The 10,815-nt window shown below is 45.1% G+C and overlaps 1 protein-coding gene and 1 long non-coding RNA gene across 3 annotated transcripts in view; one reads left to right on the forward strand and one right to left on the reverse strand.

The window, feature by feature from the left end:
• The window catches only part of CDC42EP3 (CDC42 effector protein 3), a 29,877-nt gene extending 26,808 nt beyond the window's left edge, over positions 1 to 3,069 (reverse strand). Inside the window, exon 1 of one of the 2 annotated variants that reach the window (XM_068398681.1) lies at positions 2,911 to 3,069. The gene's annotated coding sequence lies outside the window, so the exon portion shown is untranslated. Of the gene's footprint in view, positions 1 to 2,388; positions 2,577 to 2,910 lie in introns of those variants that run through there. The other variant, XM_068398673.1, reaches the window with a different exon arrangement.
• LOC137671064 (uncharacterized) lies at positions 2,764 to 7,023 on the forward strand. Its single transcript, XR_011049392.1, has 2 exons — positions 2,764 to 3,062; positions 6,686 to 7,023. It is a non-coding gene; the product is annotated as an uncharacterized lncRNA (long non-coding RNA).
• The last annotated feature ends 3,792 nt before the right edge of the window (positions 7,024 to 10,815 follow it).

Consider the following 10,815-nt stretch of genomic DNA (forward strand, 5'->3'; position numbering starts at 1 on the left):
TGAGCTTATTAGGCACAGACCACCCAATTAGTCCAGTTTTACCACTGGAGGAGGGAGAGGCAGACAGTTCTACCTCAGATGGTTCAGATCTTGAGAAAACATATTTACTCTGCCTTGATCATGATAAGGGAGGGGAGTAAACAGTGATGCTTTTTGTTTTGTTTGTTTTCAAAAAGTAACATTTGCATGCAGGAGGGTGAAAGCTTATGGTGTTTTACATTGTTATGAAAGGCCAAAATGGGCACCAGGTGACCTGATCCACAGCAGTTCTGTCAATGGTGAGGAACAGGAGGAAGAACTGGTCAGAGAACATTGCTGAGTCCCTGGGACACAGCCTCACTGGCAAGAAGCAAAGCATGGCAGAGGGAAATTTCTTTTTAAATGCCAGTTGCCTCTCCTACCCCAAATTATTTCTCAAGACTTGGGCAGAGGATCAGAATTTCTTGTACAAGAAGTCATCTAGCTTAGAAGACTATAAACTAAACCAGCATACCTAATTACAAAAAGCTGAGAGCAAAGCACGTTTTGCCATGAACCATGGCTTTCTTTGGTTACAGTAAAGCTGATATAAGTGGTTTGGAACAATTTTAGACACCTCTTTGAAGTCAATGTGACATTTAGCCACAGGAGTCAAATAGGGACGGTGCAGAGCCACGCTGCCTCAGGGGAAGAGTGGCTCTGGGCTGCCTCTTAGGTGATACCCATCTCTTTCCTTTGCAAAATTCACCCAAAGATCACAGAAGAGAGGCAGAAACACTGAGGTAGTTTCTGCAGCCTGATTTTCACTTCTGTGGGTGCACCAGGTGCTCCTAAGAGAACAGTAACTGTGATGAGCTTTAATCTAAGGGGGAGACAGGCCTCATTGTTTCCTTCCCAGAGATGGCTGGCTTATGCTGACGCCAGGAAAAATCATTCCCTTCAGTACTATCCTACCAACCAAAGAACCTGCTCAGTTCCTCTCCTCTGCATGCTGTAATAAAAACCAAATGTTCAAAGCAAGGAGTGCCCTGAACATAGGAGTTTTCTCTTACTTTTCTGAATGCTTCTGCTGAAAGACTATTTTCAACATGCCATAGAGCTAAAAGTAAATCTTAACGCTAACACTAAAACAGGCCGGACCCTTTCAGTACAAGCCACTTTAAAAATAAATCCTTGCGACAGCAATCACCTGCTGATATATGCTTTTATGTTTAGCCAGCTGTTAAGATGCCACATCTGTCACTTCTTGCTTCCACAAATGTGCTTTCCTTTTCTGTACAGAAGGAGAAAATTCTGCTCCTGGAATTGTGCTGAGTATCACGATGCCTTTTTTGGTATCTCTGTCATTCCTCTAAACATCTGAACCACGGCACACGGATTATATGATTTCTGGTACTATGCGTCTTAAGAATTGTTCAGCTTTAGATTTTCATACCTTGAAGCCTCTGATTTTTTTCCCTGTACTTTGCTGAACAATATTATATATTTATAACCTATATGTAACTGAAAATAATGGTCTACACATGAGTAATTTCACTCCTGGGAGCTCTCCTTCCCTCCCTCCCCCAAATATTTTTCAAAGGAAAGTACGAGATCAGGATCACATTTGTTACATTAAACATTTCATAATAAGCCCTCTTCCTATTTTTAAAACAGAACAACAATCTACAGTGACACAAGTCCTAAATTAATTACTTCCTCTATTTTGGTCTCTTTTTAATTTCAACTGAAAATAAATCAGGTCCCTCTTATTAATCTACTGCCCGCATTTCTTCATCAGCAACCCAACACAAATTCTTATTTGACTTCTCGACTTGAACTCTCTGTTCGACAACCAGCATCGCACGGGGCCATCGCCGTTCTCCCCAGCCCTTTATCGCCCTAGGTGCAGCCCCAGCCCCAGCCGCGCAGCCGCCGGCGGCGCGTTCAAGCGCACGGTTATGTTTAAACCCACGCAGCAAGGCGCAGCAAAAAGGGACATCCCGCACAAAAGACGCCCGCGCTGTTTTGGGGCGATGCAGGCGTGCCTTGTCTCCGAGACAGGGCGTAAAATCAGGTATGTCAAAATACGCAGGGAAGAACATTTAAAGCGATTATAAGGGACGAATTTCCGCTCGGGATTTCAGTGATGTAGAAACACCCCGAGACGGTCTCAGCGATGCGATTGCTCCGGCATAAATCCCCCGAGCAGCCAAACACGAGGATTAATGGATACTCTCACAGGCCACCCCGAAATGCCTCCCCTCCCTCCCAGCCGCCCTCCCTGTCCCCCGAGGGGGCGCGGTGCGGCTCCGCGGGGGAAGAGGGGCCGTGCCGGGCCCCTCTCCGGTCTCCGGTCCCCGGCCGCGCAGCCCGGCGGTGCCGGCCCGCCCCGCTCCGCGCACACGCCGCCCCCGCTCCCCAACTTACGGCGCGGCCGGCTGCTCCCCCCGCCGCTCCTCCCTCCCCAGCAACCTCCCTCCCGCCGGTGCGGAGCTGGGAGGGCAGCGGGGCCGCTTCTCCGCGACTCGGGGCGAGCGCGGCACCTGTGAGCGCCTGTCAGTGCGCGGGCGGGCGGCGGCGGCGCCCCGTGTCCCGGGGGCCGCAGGCGGCGAGCGGGAGCCGCGGGGAGGCGGCGCTGCCGGCGGGGCTGCGGGCGGGGAGGGCGGGCTGCAGGGAAATCCTGGCACCGCGGAGCGCCGCCTGGGAGGCGGGCACGGGAGGCCAGTACAACCACAATAACAATAAAGGGGTTCCCCCCCCCCTTTTTTTTTTTCTTTGAGCTCATTGCGGGGGTGACGGCGTTGCGGGGTGCGCCGGGAGGCCACCCCCCACCCCGGCAGTGTCCCGCTGAAGCCCTCGGGTGGGCACCCCCCCGCCCGCCGAGCACGGCCAGCTCGGAGAGGTGCTTAAAAGCTGATGATTTTTCACCCAAACCCTCTCCCTCCTCACCTCCTCGACGCCCCGGGCCGACACGGGTGAGCCTTCCAGCCCGCTCTCCGCAGCAGCACCCGCCGCACTCATTCACTCTGCCTCTCCTCCATTATTTAGGCGGTTTTAAGGAGCGCTCAGGCTTTCACGATTCTACGGTCTGCGATTTGCAGGTAAACGGCAAATACTGCGAGAGCTGGCGAGGCGCAGGGGCGTCTCCCCCGCCCCGCGGCGGGGCAGCGGCGCGGAGGTGCTGCGCGGGGCGCGGAGCACCCAGCACCCAGCATCACCTCCGCGGGACCCGCCGGGGCTAAGAGCCCTTTAATGACAGATTTAAGGGCACCTGCCCATATGTTTTATACAAGTGAAACTACCTTGCCCAGAACGTGAAAGGGCTCGAAATAGCTGTTGGCAGTCCGGCAGATGACTGACTGGGAAGCCCATAAATACTGAGCTGATGTTAAATTTTTTACAAGTTCCTTGGTTAATCCAGCTAGAGACCCCGGTATTGTTTCCCTTCTCTCAGTGACATCCTCCCAGAGGTTTCTGTTGGCAGGTACCTGAACTCAACACTCTCCATCGGCCAGTTTTACCGAAGGGTCATTTTTCAAAATGTTACGTTTGGCACTGCCATACAAGCACTGCATGTGCGTTTATTGAAATATTAAGTGTGGTACATACCTTACTCAGGCTAAGATATTTTTATAAATATTTGCATAATTTTCATTACGTACGTCATTTTTAAGTAAGTGTAAACAGTGGATGCATTGTATATAAGTGTATACTTATTTTAAAATATGTTTACTTAACCACAGCTGGGTGAGAGAATTTTCCTCTTCGCTCTCTTTGCATTGTTAGCTTTGAAGCACTTGAATGCTATAGCACTTTACCACAGGGCAATTGTATTTTCTTTTCTGTAAATACAAACGTGCCCAAATTCAGAGAACATTTTCATTTCAAGGTGTTGAGACTGTAATATTCAGTATGTGTGCAGACTGCTGTGCCCTTACACATACAGCGTGATGTCTCTGGGCAGGAAACGCCAGGTCATACACAGCAGTTTATACCCCGATCCCGCTATCGGAAATAGAACTTATGCAGAAAATGCTGCCCTTTCACATGAAATTTCTCATTGCTGAACTATTTTCAATTATATGACAATCCTTTTAGCCATTTGATTTACGTAATATGATTTTTTTAAAAAAAGAAACAAGCCCTCCATATGTCAATTTAATATCTGAGGGTGAAGTTGCTCCATTGGAGCAAGGGCTTTGTGCAAACGGCCCTTCCCCAGCCTGCCGTGCAGCCCCCCAGCTGGGAGCAGGCACCAACCAAGCAGGTGGTTGGAGGGAGCAGCCCTCACCGCTGCCCAAGGGAGCGGGATGGCTCTGCGCTGTGGCCTTCGATGGTACTGAAGGCATGGCCAGATACTGCACAGTTCCAGTAATTCTTAATTGCTATTGCAGAAGCCAAAGTAAATTTGAGAGCAGCCCAGAGGCTGCTCCCAGTTTATGCAAAAGGACAGTCAGAGAAAACAGCTATTATAAAGTTTGTGTAAGCAAAAGAAAAAAGAATTCTGTAATAAATCCTGGCTTCTTTGGATACATTTCCAACTTTGCAATTATTCAATTATTTATCCTGCGTGAATCCACTCCACGCCACCTTTAATCTGCCCGCTCTACTCTTGAGACTACTTTCTCATTTAGGAACCTAATTTAAGTGGTTTAAAATATTTCAAAAGGGACACTCAAGGGATGACGTTGCTCATACTTCTTTTTAGTTCAGAAAGGACATGTGTGTGGGCTTGCATGTGTGTGGCTCCATGTGCTGAAGCTGAAGAAAATCCACACAACTGTTTCTGAGGACAAAACAGACAGATACACGGATTCATTTGCTATAATAACAGGCTGGCAACATTTTACAGTGGCACACTCAAAAGCTTGTCCCAGTCGCATCACACATCCCTCCCTGCTTTTTCTGAATACTTTCCCCAGTTCTTCTTTTTCAGAGCTGGGTTTCAAACCTCTGCCTGCCACTGTACTGTGCCACAGTTGGTTTAACTCAGGTTTCTCTCTTGTGCTCTTTCATATCGTGACCTCCTGCTCCTCTGACCTGAAGCACCTGCTCCAGCTTTTCCTCTTCAGTTTTCCCTTGTCTTTATCCCATCTGAGATTCACGCTTGTTTTCACTGTGGTGAGGAGATGACTTGCTTCTCTTTAGCCCTAAAAGCCCATTCAGCCCAAAGCCGCAGCCACACCATTTCTGCTGTTCTTGTATCATTGCTCTTACCTTTTCCAATCCCATGTCTGTCACCCCAAAGTTATCAAAGGCAGGCTGCATTCCCCAGTACAAGGAGCACGTACTTTACCCTGCACTGCACCTAAGTGTACTGTCATAGGCCATGATGATACTGGTTTGTTCTCTTATGAAGAAGCAAAGGACATAGTAATAGGAAAGTGTTATGTGTACACATAAATACAGTGAGTGTTTTGAGGCACTAACGATTTAGAGAAAAGTTTCAGTTTCTCTGCAGAAAAAATGCTGATCCCTTCCCCAGTTTAGCATGTTATAGGAGACCCTGGAAGACAGAATTGTAGGGTCTAGATGCAGAACCAAGGTTCCTAAGAGAACCTCAATTCTGAATTTCTTCAACTTCTTAGCAGTTAAAGTATCAGCATTGTTAATAACATGCAGATTTTGAATTGATCACCAGGAAGGAGTGATGGGATCCTCTGCTGTTTAGTGTCTTTCCACCACAGATTTATGCTGCCTCTCCTGTCATTTCAAACCTCTCTCATTAGGAACTAAAACTGGAGTTTAAAGCATGGTCTTAAGAATCCTAGATGGAAGGCATGCTTGAATACTTGAATACTTACAAAGCTGTGATATCTAGAGAATGTAAGTATCTGAGCGCTTTGCTGAATCAGGATGACTTCTATTTGTCATAATATTGGTTTTATTTATATATGCCCAGCTCAAGTCCATGATGCTTTTGCATTTCTTTCAGCTGGAGCTAGATCATGAGTTTAGTGAGGATTGTTAATCAGTCTGTTATGCTTTGATATTGTCTGTTTAAAAGCTGTACTTGGACAAAGGTTTTACAATCCTTAAAGTACACATGATTAACATGAGCTCTGGAAGCTAAGAAGTTAAACTATTTAAAGTAAACCCTCTTCATACTACCACCATAAACAATAAAATGTTACTAAAACCTTTTTCAAAAACTTTCTAGTACTATTTTCCAATGTTTCTGGAGATTGCATTCTGAAATACTATTGCTAAATAATGTTCAGCAATACCATATAGGAATAGTCTAAATATTTGTCTCTTTTTTAATGATTCCCATGGATTACCAATGCACACATATCCAAACATACAAGATTTCTGATAAGTTACTTTATAGAGTGACAGAACTGTAGGGTCAGAAGGGACTTTGGGGTCATCTCCTCCACATTGTGCCCTGATGCAGGATCGAGCATTTAACTTCTAAAACCTTCCAAAATCTCTGGACCTCGCCATGATCTTTTCCAGGGAAGACGCAGCCCATTTAGAGTTCCCTGAAAGAGGCTGCTATGTAGCGCATACAAACTCATCTCTTCAGCCACCTTTCACAGTCCCTCCCAGATCCCTGTGGTGCTGTGGGCCAGTTGGGCAACCACATGCCTAGGCTATTCCTACACGTGTTCATTTATCCTCTGTTCCTAAAATCATCCACTGATGGAAATTCCACAACCTCTTGAGGTAGCTCCATAGTCTTACCCCTTCACTATCTGTATTTTTTCTGTTTTCCCAACAGATACACAAGTTATGTCTCTCTTTGCTGCAAATCAGTCCGCTTTCTCTCACTGAGCCTGGAGAACAGTGAGGCCATCTTCTTTATAACAATCCTATTTGGAGGCTGCTATTTTCCCCGACTGTATCGTTTTTTCTCACCGTTTGCTCTTACCAAGTTGAAACAATGATCAGGGCTACGTAATACAGCTTCTTTGTGTGGAAATTATTATGCAGCATTGGAAAGAAAAAACATGATCTGACTGAGGGAAAAATCTTCTGCAACTTGTTTGCCACAGATTATTTCTTTAACTGTCACTTTGGGAATTTCTATAAATAAAATCACTATCACTCTTCTGAGAAGTGAGCATTTACTACCATTTTTTAAACAATGAAAAAATACAGATCTGTTTTTCATCTAAATTCTTTATATATTTGAAATCACGTAGAGAAGAAAGTCCAAAGAAATGTGGTTAGGTTTGACGAAAAGAAGCCTCCCAGTGGGATATTTAACAGAATACCTAGAAAACAGTGTTGAAAGACTTATAATATTTGGAACCTATTTTTTCGACTCTCGTTCCATGACCTCTGAGCTCCAGAAGACCTTACTTGGCTTTAACTCGTTATCCTCTGTGGTGATAACACTTTGGACCCCCGGGAGAAAGAAGGACTAATTGACCCACAGTTTGAGCAAGGCTTTTGCCTGACCTTGTACATATTAATAATGGATGTTTGACTTTCAACTTTTTCTGGTATTCAAATACTGCACAAGATTTGGCTTTCCTAGTCTGCCTTTTCCTACTTCATTATGAAACGCCAAGTGGAAGCATGCATGTGTGCGGGCACCAGCCTTACCCCCTCACCCCGCAGTCTTCCCAGGCTGCTCAGTACTGCCTGGGGAGTGCATGGGGTGTAGTGGTGATTCAGCTGCTGAAAGGAGGCGGTAGTTCACATACTGCCCCAGACAGCTTTTCCTTTCTTTTGTCATCTTCTCTCCCTGGGTCCCCTAAGCTCAGAGCACTTTTGCCTGCAGAACTCCCCAGGGAGAAGAGGACAAAAATTCCACAGCATTTGGTGGGAGGGGATGCAAACAAGTCTCTAGTGCCAGATGAATGCTGCTGTCCATGATCACCAGCAGCTTCAAATACATCACAAATTAATTTTTAATAGAAGGAAGTTAATGGCTGTTTTAAGCTTAGAAGGAGCAAAGTAAACAACAAATCACTTGAAAGGGTATTGCAGTAGCTCGTATAAATGTGATAAATGGTTATGGCATAGAATAAATATTACTTTTAGCAATAATTGCTCACTTTACAAAGAAAAAGAAGAGTGAAAGAACAATGAGAGCTCTGAAAAATGTTGTCTTGCTTAATATGAAAATTTGCACATCACTATCAGCATTTAGGGACTAATTCTGAAACTGCTGAGTACTCTTCCCTTCCATTAACTACTGTGGGAGTTGAAAGCACCTGGCATCTTGAGGAATCAGGCTCTTTGGCGGTTTTAATTTAGTCTGACAATAATGCTGAATAAAAATATTCTTGGGGATAGCCCACAATTATATAGCATGAGCTCATTTCTTCATTATAAAATGTGAGCTGAAACCATTCATAACTGCCAGCCAATATTACAACAGGCAATTCCAGTTTTTCATTGCATGGGAAAAGCACTAGCAAGCTTTAATGAGTTTCAAAAATAGCTGCCGCATCAGAAAATTGTAATTGTGCTTGTTTTTCTAATGTGAATACCTGTTCAGCAGACATCGCTTGAACAATGGCATCCAAATAGACCAGGGCATGTAAAATACCTACTTTTATTTGTCAGCTGCACACCCATTGTTTTCAGCCAGAGCCTGCAGAGCAGCTTCAGCTGTACATTCCTGGGAAGTGAATAATATCAGTTGAGATTACGCTACAGTACCACATCTATTACAAGCACATTATAAAGATTGAATATAACCTAATTAGGAAATGCTGAAGTTGTCTGGGTGTGGATGTGGGCTGGTAAAGAGTCATTTTATATGACCTTCACTTACTGAAAATGAGAGTTCACAGAGGATAAAGCAAAGGTAACAGTGCAGATTTCTGTCCCGAATCCAGATATCACATACGCATCTCACATTCCTCATACCGTTGCCACTAAGCTAAACAATTGCTCCCCAAGTTTCACTTCCATGAAACTCTTTTGTAAACACTTTGCGAATCCAGCAGGACAAACCAAATTTGGTCACATTCTTATTTTTGACGCAGATGAGAATTAGAGCTCTATTCCGGCTTTTAGTGCTGGAAGGAAGAGGTTGCAGAGGGAGGCAGACAGAGTTTCTCCCAGGAAGCCATTGTTCTGCGTGCCCTTGCAAAAAATTGTGTTTCTCCAATATCGCCTACTACAGAGCCCCTTCTCCCTACCACACAAGCCCCTCTGGCTCACATAAGAAAATAGAGCTTAGCAAGCCAGTGCTCTCCTTTGGGTCTCTGCACACTCTCTCAGCTAGGTATTAATCCAGCACCAATGACAGCAAATACTCGTAAACCACAGTGTCCTACTTGGATGATGAGACAATTCCAGCTGTAATGTAGCTTCAGTTTTTCTTCATTTTTGGATTTGGATGGGATGTATTTAGAGGATCAGAAGATCTTCTGGCTTTTTTTACAGATTCCTTAAGGGCTCATCTTTACTGGACAAGTGAAGAGGCAAGCTCTTCCAACAGCTTCATGGGACCTGCCTCTTCCTGTAGGTCTGGCACTTCTGCCATCCCTTCTGGTCTGCAAGACAGCTATTTCATTGCCCTCTGCTTGCAGCCTTATCACAGCACCACTGATCAGCATTATGGGATTTCACAGCTATAAAAATCTGTATCAGCTGCCTCTGTGTCTGCACGTTGTTGTTAGCCAGACATGCTGCTGGCTAACAAAAAGTCACTGACAAGATGCCTTCAAACATGTCTTACATCTTGCATTTACCTTCTGGTTCCAAAATGAAGGTTGCATTAATGCCAACAGCTGGAACAGATCAGTGCTCCAAGTTGGATTCTTGCCTTCCCACTGATTGGAATAGAGGTTGCAGAGAGAAAAATTCAGCATGCCAAACTGAAAGTAGTTTACTATGCTTATGGGACAAAGTCTCATCTGTACAGGTACTCACAAAGGACAGACCGGTTTTCCCACAGCACACCACAGAATGGTGCAATTGAGCATGGAGTTAAAACCAGTAAATATAACCTCAGACATCATGGTATGTCCCATAACTGAATACAGTACCAGAATAGATCATAGAATCATAGAATCATAGAATGCTTTGGGTTGGAAGGGACCTTAAAAATCATCTAGTTCCAACCCCCTGCCACAGGCAGGGACACCTTCCACTAGACCAGGTTACTCAAAGCCCCATCCAACCTGGCCTTGAACACTGCCAGGGAGGGGGCAGCCACAACTTCTCTGGGCAACCTGTTCCAGTGTCTCACCACCCTCCCAGTAAAGAATTTCTTCCTAATATCTAATCTAAATCTACCCTCTTTCAGTTTAAAACCATTCCCCCTTGTCCTATCACTACATGCCCTTGTAAAAAGCCCCTCTCCCGCTTTCCTGTAGGCCCCCTTAAGGTCTGGAAGGCTGCTAGAAGGTCTCCCTGGAGCCTTCTCTTCTCCAGGCTGAACAACCCCAACTCTCTCAGCCTGTCTTCATAGGAAAGGTGCTCCAGATACACCTCAGCATAGCTCTGCTGTTCATGTACTTAGACCTGAGTTAAAAATCAACAATTACCTGTTTTCTTTGCCATTAATATATTTTTGAGACCCTATTCCCACTGGAAACAAAGGAGTGATTTATCTTTTCTTGTGTTGGCCTTTGCACATTGTTTAAGTACTACAAAATTGATTCTCAGCTGATTTTACTGTAAGTCGAGAATAACTATTAAGATCATGGCATGATGCTGGTGTGAAATCACATGCAAGCATCACTTAAAGAAATACACTTCAGAGAGACATGTCTTTATGTATTTACTACGGTGTGCACTTCTGTATCTCCTGATGTTACCACATCTGTGCAGTCCCCATCTCGTGCCCTGTAGATTGGGACCGTGTCTGCCTCTACCATAGACTCCATAAACACTGGAGAGTTATCCCTTCTCACAAATGTGATTAGCTGTGTCTATCCTCTG

The sequence above is a fragment of the Nyctibius grandis genome, chromosome 1 (genome assembly GCF_013368605.1).
Source record: "Nyctibius grandis isolate bNycGra1 chromosome 1, bNycGra1.pri, whole genome shotgun sequence".
Lineage (NCBI taxonomy): Eukaryota > Metazoa > Chordata > Aves > Nyctibiiformes > Nyctibiidae > Nyctibius > Nyctibius grandis.